Raw genomic sequence first — 12,780 nt, 5'->3', positions numbered from 1 at the left:
TAGAGACTGAGATTACCCATGTGAGCAATCAATCCTGCCCTCAGGTATGTAGCTGGTGTCAGAAATGAGGGTGGTCATGTGTGCAAAGAATATGGCCTCAAATTTTATAGTTGCTCTAAATTCCTCTCAAAATGTACATTTAAAATCTCGATAAACTCTGAAAACTGAGAAGAAAAAAAACCCCACACAAGAAGATATTCCATTTCATTTTATTATGCTAAGAAAATACTGATACCAAACTGGTGAGAAGAGAAGAAATGGAAACTCTAGACCAATCTAACATAGAGAACATAGATGAAAAAATCTTAAATAGCAAATTAAACAAGTGGTATATCAACAGAATGATACCTCATAATCATGCACAATTTATCCCAGGAATGTGAAAATGGCTCAATATTAGAAAAAAAAAAAAAAAAAAAGAGAGACCCCATAAGTTAAACATAGCCATGTGGCTTGCTTTTGCACATAAATTTGAATAAAAATCATTAATTTTCTAACATATCACTATCACATACTCCTAAGAAACTCATTATTGCTTTCACTATATGACTTATTGAGGGGTGTTGCTTACTTGTATCAGATAAGATACATGCACTATACTGCATAGAATCTGAAAACTCCCTAAAACTATAACCCAGAAGCAGTTTTTATTTATTTTTAAAATACATTTTATTGATTTCACAGAGGAAGGGAGAGGGAGAGATAGAAACATCAATGATGAGAGAGAATCACTGATTGGCTGCCTCCTGCACACCCCACACAGGGGATTGAGCCCACAACCCGGGCATGTGCCCTGACCAGGAATCAAACCGTGACCCCTTGGTTCATAGGCCGATGCTCCATCACTGAGCCATGCTGGCTGGGTCAGAAGCAGTTTTTAAACATATGGTCTGACAAGAACCTACACCAGAATCACCTAGGATGGTGATTACACATACAGATTTCTAAAACCTAACTCAGATCTGCTGGATCAGAATCTCTTTTTTTCTTAAAAACATATTTTCTTTGACTTCAGATAGGAAAGGAGAGGGAAAGATAGAAACATCAATGATGAGAGAGAATCATTGATTGGCTGCCCCTTGCATGCCCTGCACTGGAAACTGAGCCCATAATTTGGGCATGTGCCCTCACCAGGAATAATCTCCTGGTTCATAGGTTGGCCTTAACCACTGAGCAATACCAGCCGGGCTGGATCAGAATCTCTTAAGGTGAGATTAGAATGTGCATGTATAACAAATTCATGATAAAAGTACACAAAAATGTTGAGAGTTTATGACTCAAAAAAAGTTAGAAACCACTAATATTAAACTCTATGAAAGCAAGTGATCCTTCTTACATCTACAAACACAGTTGATCCTAAAACTTATTGTACTGTCTCATCCAAGGTATGTACTTTAAATTTTTATTTTTATTTTATAGAAAGGGGGGAGGAGGGAGAAAGAGGGAGAAAGAGAGAGAGAAAAGGAGAGAAACAATGATTGGTTGCCTCCCATATGCATCCAACTTAGGATCAAGCCCACAACCTGGGCATGTGCCCTGACCAGGTATTGAGCTGTAACCTTTTCATGTATGGGATGACACTCCAATAACTGGGCACAAATCTTGACTATGACATGGAGAATCATAATTTCCTCTTAGTAAAAGGATATTTTATAATGTCAATTAAGTCTATTTCCATAAGTCATTTTGGCAATTTATAAAATAAAATGTAGTATAAATCCTTCAATTAAAATTAAAAAGATACAGAGGACTAGAATAAACAGGTATTTGAGATAAATTAAATACTGGTTAGGCTCTGAAATCTTATCAGCTATGGCAAAATAACAGGAAATACATTTTGGTGCTCCTGCTTGATGAAACATACAGAATTAACTACAGAAACACTTTCTCCTAATAATCAATTAAAGAAGGAACTTAATAATTAAATGTTTTCTATTAAGTTTTTATAATAGGTTACAAAAATGATACTCAAGCAGTTCTTTGACCTGTTCTATTTAACTCCAGGGAATACCATTAAGTCTTAACTAAGCAGTAGGACATCAAGCCTACTATCTGCGAAACACAATACCTTATTTTGTGAAGGGACCTTCAAATTATGAACCATGATTTATGTTTCCAATGGTTGACAGAAGGCTGCCTCATCTCTATTAATGTGCTAAAGTATTTTCTGCTTTAATTCTTTCATTATTATTCAGAACTCACCAAATGCTACTAAGTCTAGGATTATCTCACCCACCGGCTCTTTTTCATCAAAAGGATTTCAACACTTGCCATACCCTTCTATTATTCACTTCTTATGACACAACTAATTCCTTCACAGGCACTCTTCTCACACAGATAGGCTACGGGGAAGCCAGTGGGAGCTGGCCATGAAGATATGTGGGGGAGGAGTACTGCAGGCAGAGGAGCGGCCCTTGCAAAGACCCTAATCCCAACATAGAAGGATGTTAGTTGTACTAAGGGTAGAGCAAAGCAAGAACAGAGGAAAGCATAGATGAAGTCAGAAATACAACAAAGGTTGGATCTTGCAGGGCCTTGAAGGCCATTATAAAGACTTTGGCTTCAATGTAAGTGAAATGGGGAACCATTAAAAAATTTTGAGCCCTAGCCGGTTTGGTTCAGTGGATAGAGTGTCTGCCAGGTTCAATTTCCATCAAGGGCATGTACCTGGTTGCAGGCTCCTTCCTGGCCCAGGTCCTGGTCGAGGCACATGCAGAAGGCAACCAATTGATGTGTTTCTCTCACATGATACTTCTCTCTGTCTTTCCCTCTCTCTCAAAAGCAATGGAAAAATATCCTCAGTTGAATATTAAAAGAAAAAAAGGAACAAAACAGAGAACAGAGAAAAAGATCTCAAATGGCCGGGACTGGTTTGGCTCAGTGGATGGAGCGTCGGCCTGCGGACTGAAGGGTCCTGGGTTCGGTTCCGGTCAAGGCATGTATCTTGGTTGCGGGCACATCCCCAGTTGGGGGTGTGCGGGAGGCACTGGCCGGTGTTTCTCTCTCATCGAAGTTTCTAACTCTCTGTCCCTCTCAATTCCTCTCTGTGTAAAATCAATAAAATATATTAAAAAAAAATAGATCTCAAATATATACAACTCATTTAAAAAAATATTTTTTTGAGCCCTGGCTGGTGTGTCTCAATGGTTGGACCATCATGCATTGCATCAAAAGATGGGGGGTTCACTCTAACTGGTTTGGTTCAGTGGATAGAGCCTTGGCCGGCAAACTGAAGGGTCCCAGATTAGATTCCAGCAAGGGCATGTATCTTGGTTTCAGGAACATCCCCTGTAGGGGGTGTGCAGGAGGCAGTGATCAATATTTCTAACTCTCTATCCCTCTCCCCTCCTTCCTGTAAAAAATCAATAAAATATAAACACAGTAAAAAAAAAAAATTGTTTCCCTCCCTCTTTCTCTAGCTCTGCCCCTCACCGCTCCCTCTCTCTCTACAATAAATGAAAAATATATCCTTGGATGAGGATTTAAAAAAAAAAGTTGTTCAACATTACTAATCATTAGAGAAATACAAATCAAAGCCATGAGATACCATAGATAAATGGCTACCATAGATAAAGCAACAAACAAGTGTTGGGGAGGCTGTGGAGAAAAGGGAACCCCGGTGCACTGTATGGCAGTACAACCACTATGGAAAACGTTGAAGAGGTTCCTCAAAAAATTAAAAATGGAACTGCCTTATGACTAGTGATTGCACTTCTGGGAATACCTCTGAAGAAACACCAAACACTAATTCGAAAAAGTACATGCACCCCTTGTTCATTGCAGCATTATTTACAACAGCCAAGAAGATATGGAAGCAGCTCAAGTGCCCACCAGTAGAAGAGTGGATAAAAAAGCTGTGGTACATTTACACAATGGATACTACTCAGCCGTAAAAAAGAATGAAGCTTTATCTTTTGCAAAAACATAGATGGATCTAGCAAGCATACAGGCCACATGCCTCGTTTATTTGGCCTATGTTAGCCTTTGAGTTTGACATGCTTGCTCAGAGGGTATTATGCTAAGTGATGTAAGTCAGACAAAGAAAGACAAATGCTATATGATTTCACTCACATGTGGAATCTAATGAACAAAATAAACAAAATAGACTCATAGATACAGAGAAGAGACTGACAGTTGTCAGAAGGGAGGGGATTGAGAGCTGAGTGGAAAAGGTGAAGGGATGAAGCAGTACAAATTGGTAGTTACAGAACAGTTAGAGATGTAGATTTCAGCATAGGATTATAGTCAACTAGATGCCCAGTGCACAAAGTTTGTGCACGGCTGGGGTGGGGGACGGTCCCTCAGTCCAGCCTGCACCTGCTAGCAGTGCAGGAGCCCTCAGGGGATGTCCGACTGACGACTCATCCTTAGCGCCGTTAAAGCTGCCATGGCCACTGAGCACACCAGCCACGAGCCCAGCTTCTGGCTGAGTGGCACTTTCCCTGTGGGAGGTGCACTGACCAACAGGAGGTAGCTCCTGCGTTAAGCGCACATCATAGCAACCAGTCGTTCTGTTGTTTGGTCAATTTGCATATTAGCCTTTAATTAAACAGGATAGTATCATGATAACTATGTATGGGGCCAGGTGGGTACTTGAAGCAGCAGGGGGACTACTCTGTAAAGTACATAATTTTTTAACCACTTTGCTATACATCTGAAACTAATACAGAATAATACTGAATATAAACTGTAATTCAAAAAAATAAAGAAATCACACACACACACACACACACACACACACACACACCCAAAGAGTATGGTATTCTGGAAACCAAGTGAATAAATGCATATCAAGAAAGAGGGGATGATCAACTTTAGCAATGCTCCTGAGAGATTACAAATGATAACCCCTGAAATAGCAACATGAAAGTTACTGAGACTTTGTCAATAATAGTTTTTCTAGGGTGATATGAACAAAAGCCATATTGGAGTATAATTAAGAGAGATCTTACTAAATCCTCTCAAATAAGAAGCATGTGGCCTCAGTGAGCCCCTTACCACCCGCTAAGTGGCTCCTGGCCTAGCATTAGCAGCAGCCAGCCTCGGTTCATAGCTTAGCCTTGTCTGAGCCCCTCCAAGCCCAGCACAAGTAGCAGCTATCTGCAGATCACTTTATAGCTTATGCCAGGTGGCTCCAGGCAGAACACAGACCAGGGTTGACCTTAGCCTGCACCTCATGGGAGGCCCCAGAGTGCAATCAGTGGTCAGCTTCAGACAATGCCAAAGAACCACCTAATCACTGCGACAAGTGTCATACTTAAGAAGTGGACTCAGCAGGCACCCGAGCCCTGCCAGAGTAAGTCCTACTCCATGGGCTGGGCCCCTGCACAGCTGATCCTCCACAGTGGTCAGAAATCAGTGGTCACAGACAGTCCTTGCAACTGATTGGCCGGAGTTAATCCCTCCCGTTGATGTGCCATGTATAATAGTAAGAATTATATGTTACGGGACAGGGAGGGAAGGGCATCAGGATTTGAGGTGCTTAGGTGGGGCATGGCCAAAAAAAGGTTGGGAACCACTGTTCTAGACTTACCCTAACAAAACTTAAAAGCAAGCTTCAAAAGGAGCAAATTGATTCCAAGTAACTTTACCGTGTCACAGCCAAATCAAAATATTTAAAGGAAATTTTAAAAATTCAGTCACTAACCCTGGCCTGTGTGGCTCAGCTAGTTGGGCATGGTCTTGTGCACCAAAAGGTTACTCGTTAGATTCCTGGTCAGGGAACATGCCCAAGTTGCAGGCTCAATCCTCAGTGGGGGAAGGGAGGCGGGAGGGGGGGGGGGAAGGGGAGGCAGGAGGCAGCCAATCAATGTGCTCTCACATCTATGTCTCTCTCTCTCTCTTTCCCTTTTTCTACAATCAATAAACATATCCTCAGGTGAAAATTTAAAAAATAAATAAAAAATACAGCTCTTAAAACTAACAATGTCTGGCATCCAATAAAAATGAACAGGCAGGCAAAAAAGCAGAAAAATCTGCAAAAACCCAGTCAACATAAACTGACCCAGAAAGGACATGGATAGTTTTAGTAGACAAAGACATTAAGCCAGTTATTATAAATATACTCCACACATTCAAGAAGATAGAGGAAAGCATGAACATCATAGAAACAAAAGATTAAAAAAAAAAAAAGAATACCTGTGAGCTGTGGGACAATATTTAACGACCTAATCCACATATAACTGGAGTCTTGGTGTGGAGGGAATGTTTGAAGAAATAAAAGCCAATTTTTCCTAATTTGATGAAAGCTAAAGCCTCAGAGATCTAAGACATTAAACAATAAACAGGTATAATTGATGAAAAGGAGGCCCTAGTAGAATTAGATTACTGAAATAAGAGCTTTAGTGTGAGTTAGAAAGACAGGAGGAAGTAATCAGAGTGGGATGCTTAAAATTGAGGTTATGGAAGGGTAGAATTTAAAAAACTTTCTCATTATTACTAGAGGCCCTCAGCCTGGCCTGCATCTTCTCACAATCTGGGATCCCTTGGGAGATGTCTGACTGTCTGATTTAGACTTGATCCCACGGGAATCCAGCAGGAATGTGAAAAAAACTGATTGCCCCCAGCCATTCTGCCTGTCTGCCTGATCACCCCTAACCACCTCTTCCTGCTTGCCTGATCACCCCTAACCACTTGCCTGCCTGCCTAATTGCCCCTAACTGCTCACTTGCCTGATTGCCCTTAACCACTCTGCCTGCCTGCTTGATCGTCCATAACTGCCCCTGCCTCAGCCCCCACCTGCTATGGTGGCTGCCTCTGCCTTGGCTCCTGCCACCGCAGCTTCATCCAGAAGGACGTCTGGAAGGTTGTTCAACTGGTCTTATTAGCATATTAGCCTCTTATTATTATAGGTTGTTGTATTTAATCATTCCATTGCAAAATTTTCTACTATTTCTTTCATTACAAATATATGTCATCTGGCTATTCTGGGTTAATAGAGGATAACAAAATTTATGCATGTGCTATCTGTGGTACAAAAGAGGACTTCCTTTTGTTTACCTTTAGTTTCCTCTACAACATCATGTGGTAGTTTAAGTATCTGATATCTGTAAATAAATTTGAGTTATTTATACCCTGTATTACTATAGTATAATCTTCAGTTTAGATCACTTCATCACTTTGATCATTTTACTTTAATTATGTATCAGATAATTTTCTAAATACATACAAGTAGCACTCTCCTGCCAGGGAGTAAGCCTGTGTCATTCCCTTCCCCCTTTCCTTCTCCCACTGGCATGTATCCCATAACCTCTATGGGATCTGCAGCCAGGGGAGCAATGGGTAGTGGCAGCTTGTCCTGGGCTAACCCCCTGAACCTGTCTCCAAATCTCTCTATTCCCCTTTTCTCTGACTTCCCAGAAAGCTAAAGCAGCCCATACTATGTTCTCCTGTTGCTTCTTCTGTGTCCTTCCTTGTTTCACTACCCTAAGTATGTTTTTGCTGCAGTTAATAGATTCTTGCAAAAATTAAATAAAATACTTAAAAATATATATATTTTATTGATTTTTTACAGAGGTGAAGGGAGAGGGAAAGTCAGAAACATCAATCAGCTGCCTCTGCACACCCTCTACAGGAGATGTGCCCATAACCAAGGTACGTGCCCTTGACTGGAATTGAACCTGGGACCCTTAAGTCTGTAGGCTGACCAGACTTAAGAGCAAAACCAGTTAGGGCTAAATTTGTTTAATCTTTACAGCTATCCTAAGTGTTAGGTGACAGTATCATTTTATAAATGAAAAATACTGCACATTGTAGCCTGAGATTAGGTTATTTCCCTAAAGTTACAGGTTATAGTGGCAGAGTTCAAATCTGAATAGTTTAGTTCTGTTACAGCCACATTCTTAACTATTCGCTGGATCTTTCTTGAATGAGGAATGGAAGAATTTCTAACCATTGGCCAGATCCAGCCTTTCACTTAATTTCATCAGGTTTGTAAACTGCAAAAATCTAAAATTAAAAGAATTTAGCAGCAATTATCTAGAAGCCATAAGGCATCCTATCCTATATAATAAAAGGGTAATATGCAAATTGACCCTAATGGTAGACTGACCGGTCGCTATGACAAGCACTGATCACCAGGGGGCAGATGCTCAATGCAGGAGGTGCCATCTGGTGGTCAGTGTGCTCCCATAGGGGGAGCTCTGCTTAGCCACAAACCAGGCTGATGGGAGCCTCTCCGCCTTCTCGGCAGTGCTATGGAGCCTCTCCCATCTCCTCAGCAGCTCTAAGGATGTCTGACTGTGGCTTAGGCCTGCTCCCCACTAAGCCACAGTCAGACATCACCCAAGGCACATATGTCAAACACAAGGCCTGCGGGCCAAATCCAGCCAGCCAGGCCTTGCAATGTGGCCCGCACCGCGCTGTCATCACTGCACTCCGCTGTCAGTTTATGACATTGTCAGTTTATGACTGTTCAGTAAACCATTCGGCCCGCGATTTAGGCTGGATTTTAGATTTTGGCCCCTTCTCTGATTGAGTTCGACACCCCTAACCCACGGGGTCCCAGATTGTGAGTGGGCGCAGGTCAGGCTGAGGGACCTTCTTGAGTGCATGAATTTTCGTGCACCGGGCCTCTAATCACTACATAAAAGATATATTTCTCATTAAACATGAAATAGAAAATGTCACATTACATTTCTTTAAAATCTTTAGGTTTTTCTTATAGAGGAAAAAAATTTTAAAACAAATTATGACAATGCTTTATTTTCTGAAACTCTAACAACTTATTTCAAGGGAAAAAATAAAACTAATAGTACTGATGACTTTATTTTAGTGGGCTTATCATTGATTTATTACATTTATCCATTCAACCAGTAACTGAGTGCCTACTGTACATGAAGAATTATGCCAGTCACTGGGACACATAAATGAAAAGCCTTCAAGGAATTCACATTCTAGTATAGTGCTTTTTAAACTGTGGTTCCAGGATGTATTCTTTTTAAAATATATATATTTCTATTGATTTCAGAGAGGAAGGGAAAGAGAGATAGAAACATCTATGATGAGAGATCATTGATCAGCTGCCTCCTGCACTCCCCCTTCTGGGATTGAGCCCACAATCTGGGCATGTGCCCTGACCAGCAATCAAACTGAAGATCCTTCAGTCCACAGGCCAACACTCTATCCACTGAGCCAAACTGTCTAGGGCAGGATGTATTCTTGAGGCTCAAAACTATTAAAAAAATTTTTTTTGTTGTTATTTGTTTTAAAAAGTTAAATAAAATATTAATACAAGTAAAGTGTACATCATTTTTTATGACCTTATAACTAAGACTAACCTTTAAAAAAAGACAAGTTGTATTATATTAAAATTAAGAACTCTCGTACCTTAAAAGACAACATTAAGAGAGTGAAAATAAGCAATCCACAGATTGAAAAAAATATTTCTAATACATATACCCAAAATTTTTTATTAGGTATCAGACATTGTTGGTTTTACTCCTAAAAATCAATAAGACAATCCAATTTAAAAACTGGCAAAATATTTGAACAAACCTTTCTTAAGGACAGTATCTAAATGGCAAATAACCCTATGAAAAGGGACCCATCATCATTCATCAACAGGAAAATACATATTAAAACCACAATGAGTCCTGGGCTGGTGTGGCTCAATTGGTTGAGTGTAGTGCAATAGTCCTGTGCACCGAAAGGTCACTGGTTCAATTCTGGCCAGAGTGCATGCTCTGGTTGCAGGTTTGAGCCTGGTCAGATGTGTGCAGGAGGCAACCAACTGATGTTTCACATCACTGTTTCTTTCCCTCCCACTCTACTTTCTCTTTCTCTCTAAAATCAATTTTTAAAATATTAAAAAAAAAACAAAACCCCACAGTGGAATATTACTACACATTACCAAAAAGGATAAAATAAAAAAGAATGACAATACCAAGTATTGGAAATAATTTAGAGAAATCAGAACTTGAATTGTACTGGTAAAAGTGTAAATTGCCAGAGAATCCAAGATGGCGGCATAGGTAACACCTAACTGCAGCCTCACACAACAATTTCAATAAAATACAACTAATATACAAAATGGACATTACTGGAAATTCTATAACGAGAAGGAAAGAGAAAACCAGAAGGAAAATCAGAAGAGCTGTAAAAGCCTAAGGTACGGAGACACGCGGCACGCGCGGAGAGGACGAAGCCAGAGAGGAGGGGAGGCTGAGTGCCTGGCTGGCATTCCCCAGCGGGAAGGAGATAAAAGCTCTGGACTGTGCTGAACCCTAGATCCGACAGCACTGAACCCCAGTTCTAGGCCAGACTCTGGGGACCCAGGCTCATACAGAGAGAGCCTGGGCTGTTAGGCGGAATCTCAGGGGAGCGGTGAAAGGCAGAGCCCCAGGAGACACACATATTAGGCGCAGAGGACAGACTGTTGACTCTGCTGCTGGATTGCCCTGGTGGGAAGGAGACAAAGGCTCCGGACTGTGCTGGGCCCCAGTTCCGACTGCACTGAGCCCCAGTTCTGGGCCAGAACCTAGGGACACAGGCTCATACAGAGGGAGCCTGGGCTGTAAGGCGGAAACCCGGGGGAGCAGCAAAAGGAGGTCCCAGAAGTGCGCACATTACACGCAGAGGACAGACTGTTGACTGTGCCGCTGGATTGCCCTGGCGGGAAGGAGACAAAAGCTCCAGACTGCTCTGAACCCCGCTTCCAACTGAACTGAACCTCAGTTCCGGGTTCATTGGGGGAGAGCCTAGATTGTTTGGTAACAGGAGAAACTCGAGGACACCTTTCTCTCAGAGGTGCTTGCAACGAGCCCTGAAGGACCCTGAGGAATACTGAGACTCAGGAGCCTCATAGGGCATGGCTGACGGAAGCCAAGGCTGTAGGCTCCACCCTGAAACTCCGCCCCATTCAAGCTGAACACAAAGACTTTTAAGGCTACCAACTCAGGGAAGCTGCGAAAATGCCGAGACAAGGAAACAGATCACAAACGAAAGAAATGGAGGACAAAAAGCGACTGGATATAGAGTTCAAAACCACGCTTAAAAGGTTTTTCAAGAACTTCCTAGAAAAGGTCGATAAGACCTATGAGGATATGAAAAGGGATCAACAAGAAATAATAAGGGATCAACAAGAAATAAAGAATACATTGTCTGAAATAAAAAATATTATACAGAGTCCTAAAAACAGAATGGAAGATCACAAGAATCAAGTCAAAGATTTGGAACATAAAGAGCCAGAAGATACTCCTCCGCAGAAGCAAGAAGACAAGAGAATCCAGAAAATTGAAGATAATGTAAGAAACCTCTGGGACTTCAAGTGAACCAACATCAGAATAATGGGGGTCCTAGAAGAAGAGAGAGAGCAAGATAACGAAAACATACTGAAAGCGCACAGAACCCCAAACAAAAGGAATCCAAAGAGGACCACACCAAGACACATCATAATTAAAATCCAAGAGCAAAAGAAAAAGAGAGACTATTAAAGCAGCAAGAGAGAAACAGGTATTATAGTTACCTATAAAGGAGCACCCATACGATTGTCAGCTGATTTCTCAACAGATACCATGCAGGCCAGACGGGAATGGCAAGAAATATTCAAGGTGTCCCCCATCCAAGTACTAACCAGGCCCGACCCTGCTTAGCTTCCGAGATCAGAGGGGATCGGGCGCGTTCAGGGTGGTATGGCCGTAGACAAGAAATATTCAAGGTGATGAATAGCAAGAACCTACAGCCAAAAATAATCTACCCAGCAAAGCTATCACTCAGAATCGAAGGCCAGATAAAGAGCTTCACCAATAAAAAAAAAAGCTAAAGGAGTTTATCACCGCCAAACCAGAAGTATATGAATTGCTGAAGGGGGTTCTTTCAGAAGAGAAAGAAAATAAAGATAAAAATTATGAACAACAAATACATAACTATCATCAGGTGAATCTAAAAACCAAGGGAATTAAAAAACCTGATGAACAATATTAACTGTTGAATATAATAGAATCAGAGGTATAGAAGGGGAGTGGACTGATGATTCTCAGGGAAAAGAGGAGTGGGGGGTGTGGGAAGAGACTGAACATAAACTGTGCACCTATGGATGAGGACAATGGGGAGTGGGGAGAGGGCAGAGGGTGGGGTAGGAACCTGGTGGAGGGGGGAGAATGAGGAACTTTTGTAATAATATGAACAATAAAGGTTTAATAAAAAAAAAAAAAGTGTAAATTGGTACAACCATTTCAAAAAGTGATTTAGCAGCATCTATGAAAGCTAAATGTATGTATACTATAGGTATACACTTGTAGGAATACTTCCAACAGAGCTATATACATTTGTCTATTTACAAATACATAAAGTACATAGTATCTTTATTCTCAATAGTAAAAAACTGGAAAACAACCCAATGTCCATCAACAATAGGATGGATAAATTGTGGAATAGTCATAAACAATGAAATACGATAAAGCAACAAAAGTTTAACATGTAATAATGCAGATGAATCTCATAGACATAATGTTGAGCAATGAAGTCAGACACAAGAATACATAATATGTTCATGAATAGGCAAAAAATAATTACAATGATCAGAAATCAGAACAGTGATTATCTTGGGGATGGGATAGCAAGATAAGAGGATGGAACAGGGCTAGAGAGGAGTTGTTGGGGAAACTGTTAACATTTTATCTAGATACTAGAGGCCCAATGCATGAAATTCGTGCAAGAGCAGCCTTCCTTTCCCTAGCTGCCGGCCCTGGCTTCCCTCTGGCACCTGGGACTGAGCTTCCCTCTGGCCCCTAGCAGGCACCCAGGACCCAGGCTTCCCTCACAGCCCCGGCTTTGTCCAGG

At 41.3% G+C, this 12,780-nt stretch overlaps 1 protein-coding gene across 2 annotated transcripts in view; it reads right to left on the bottom strand.

Moving 5' to 3' along the window:
- The window catches only part of CUL5 (cullin 5), an 87,148-nt gene that overhangs the window by 63,637 nt on the left and 10,731 nt on the right, over nucleotides 1–12,780 (bottom strand). The gene's annotated exons all lie outside the window — the stretch shown is intronic.

This window comes from Pipistrellus hanaki (assembly GCF_964339955.1).
Source record: "Pipistrellus hanaki genome assembly, chromosome: 9".
Classification (NCBI taxonomy): Eukaryota; Metazoa; Chordata; class Mammalia; order Chiroptera; family Vespertilionidae; genus Pipistrellus; species Pipistrellus hanaki.
Note: the sequence above shows the minus strand (reverse complement) of the source record. Positions and strands in the feature narration are given on the sequence as shown.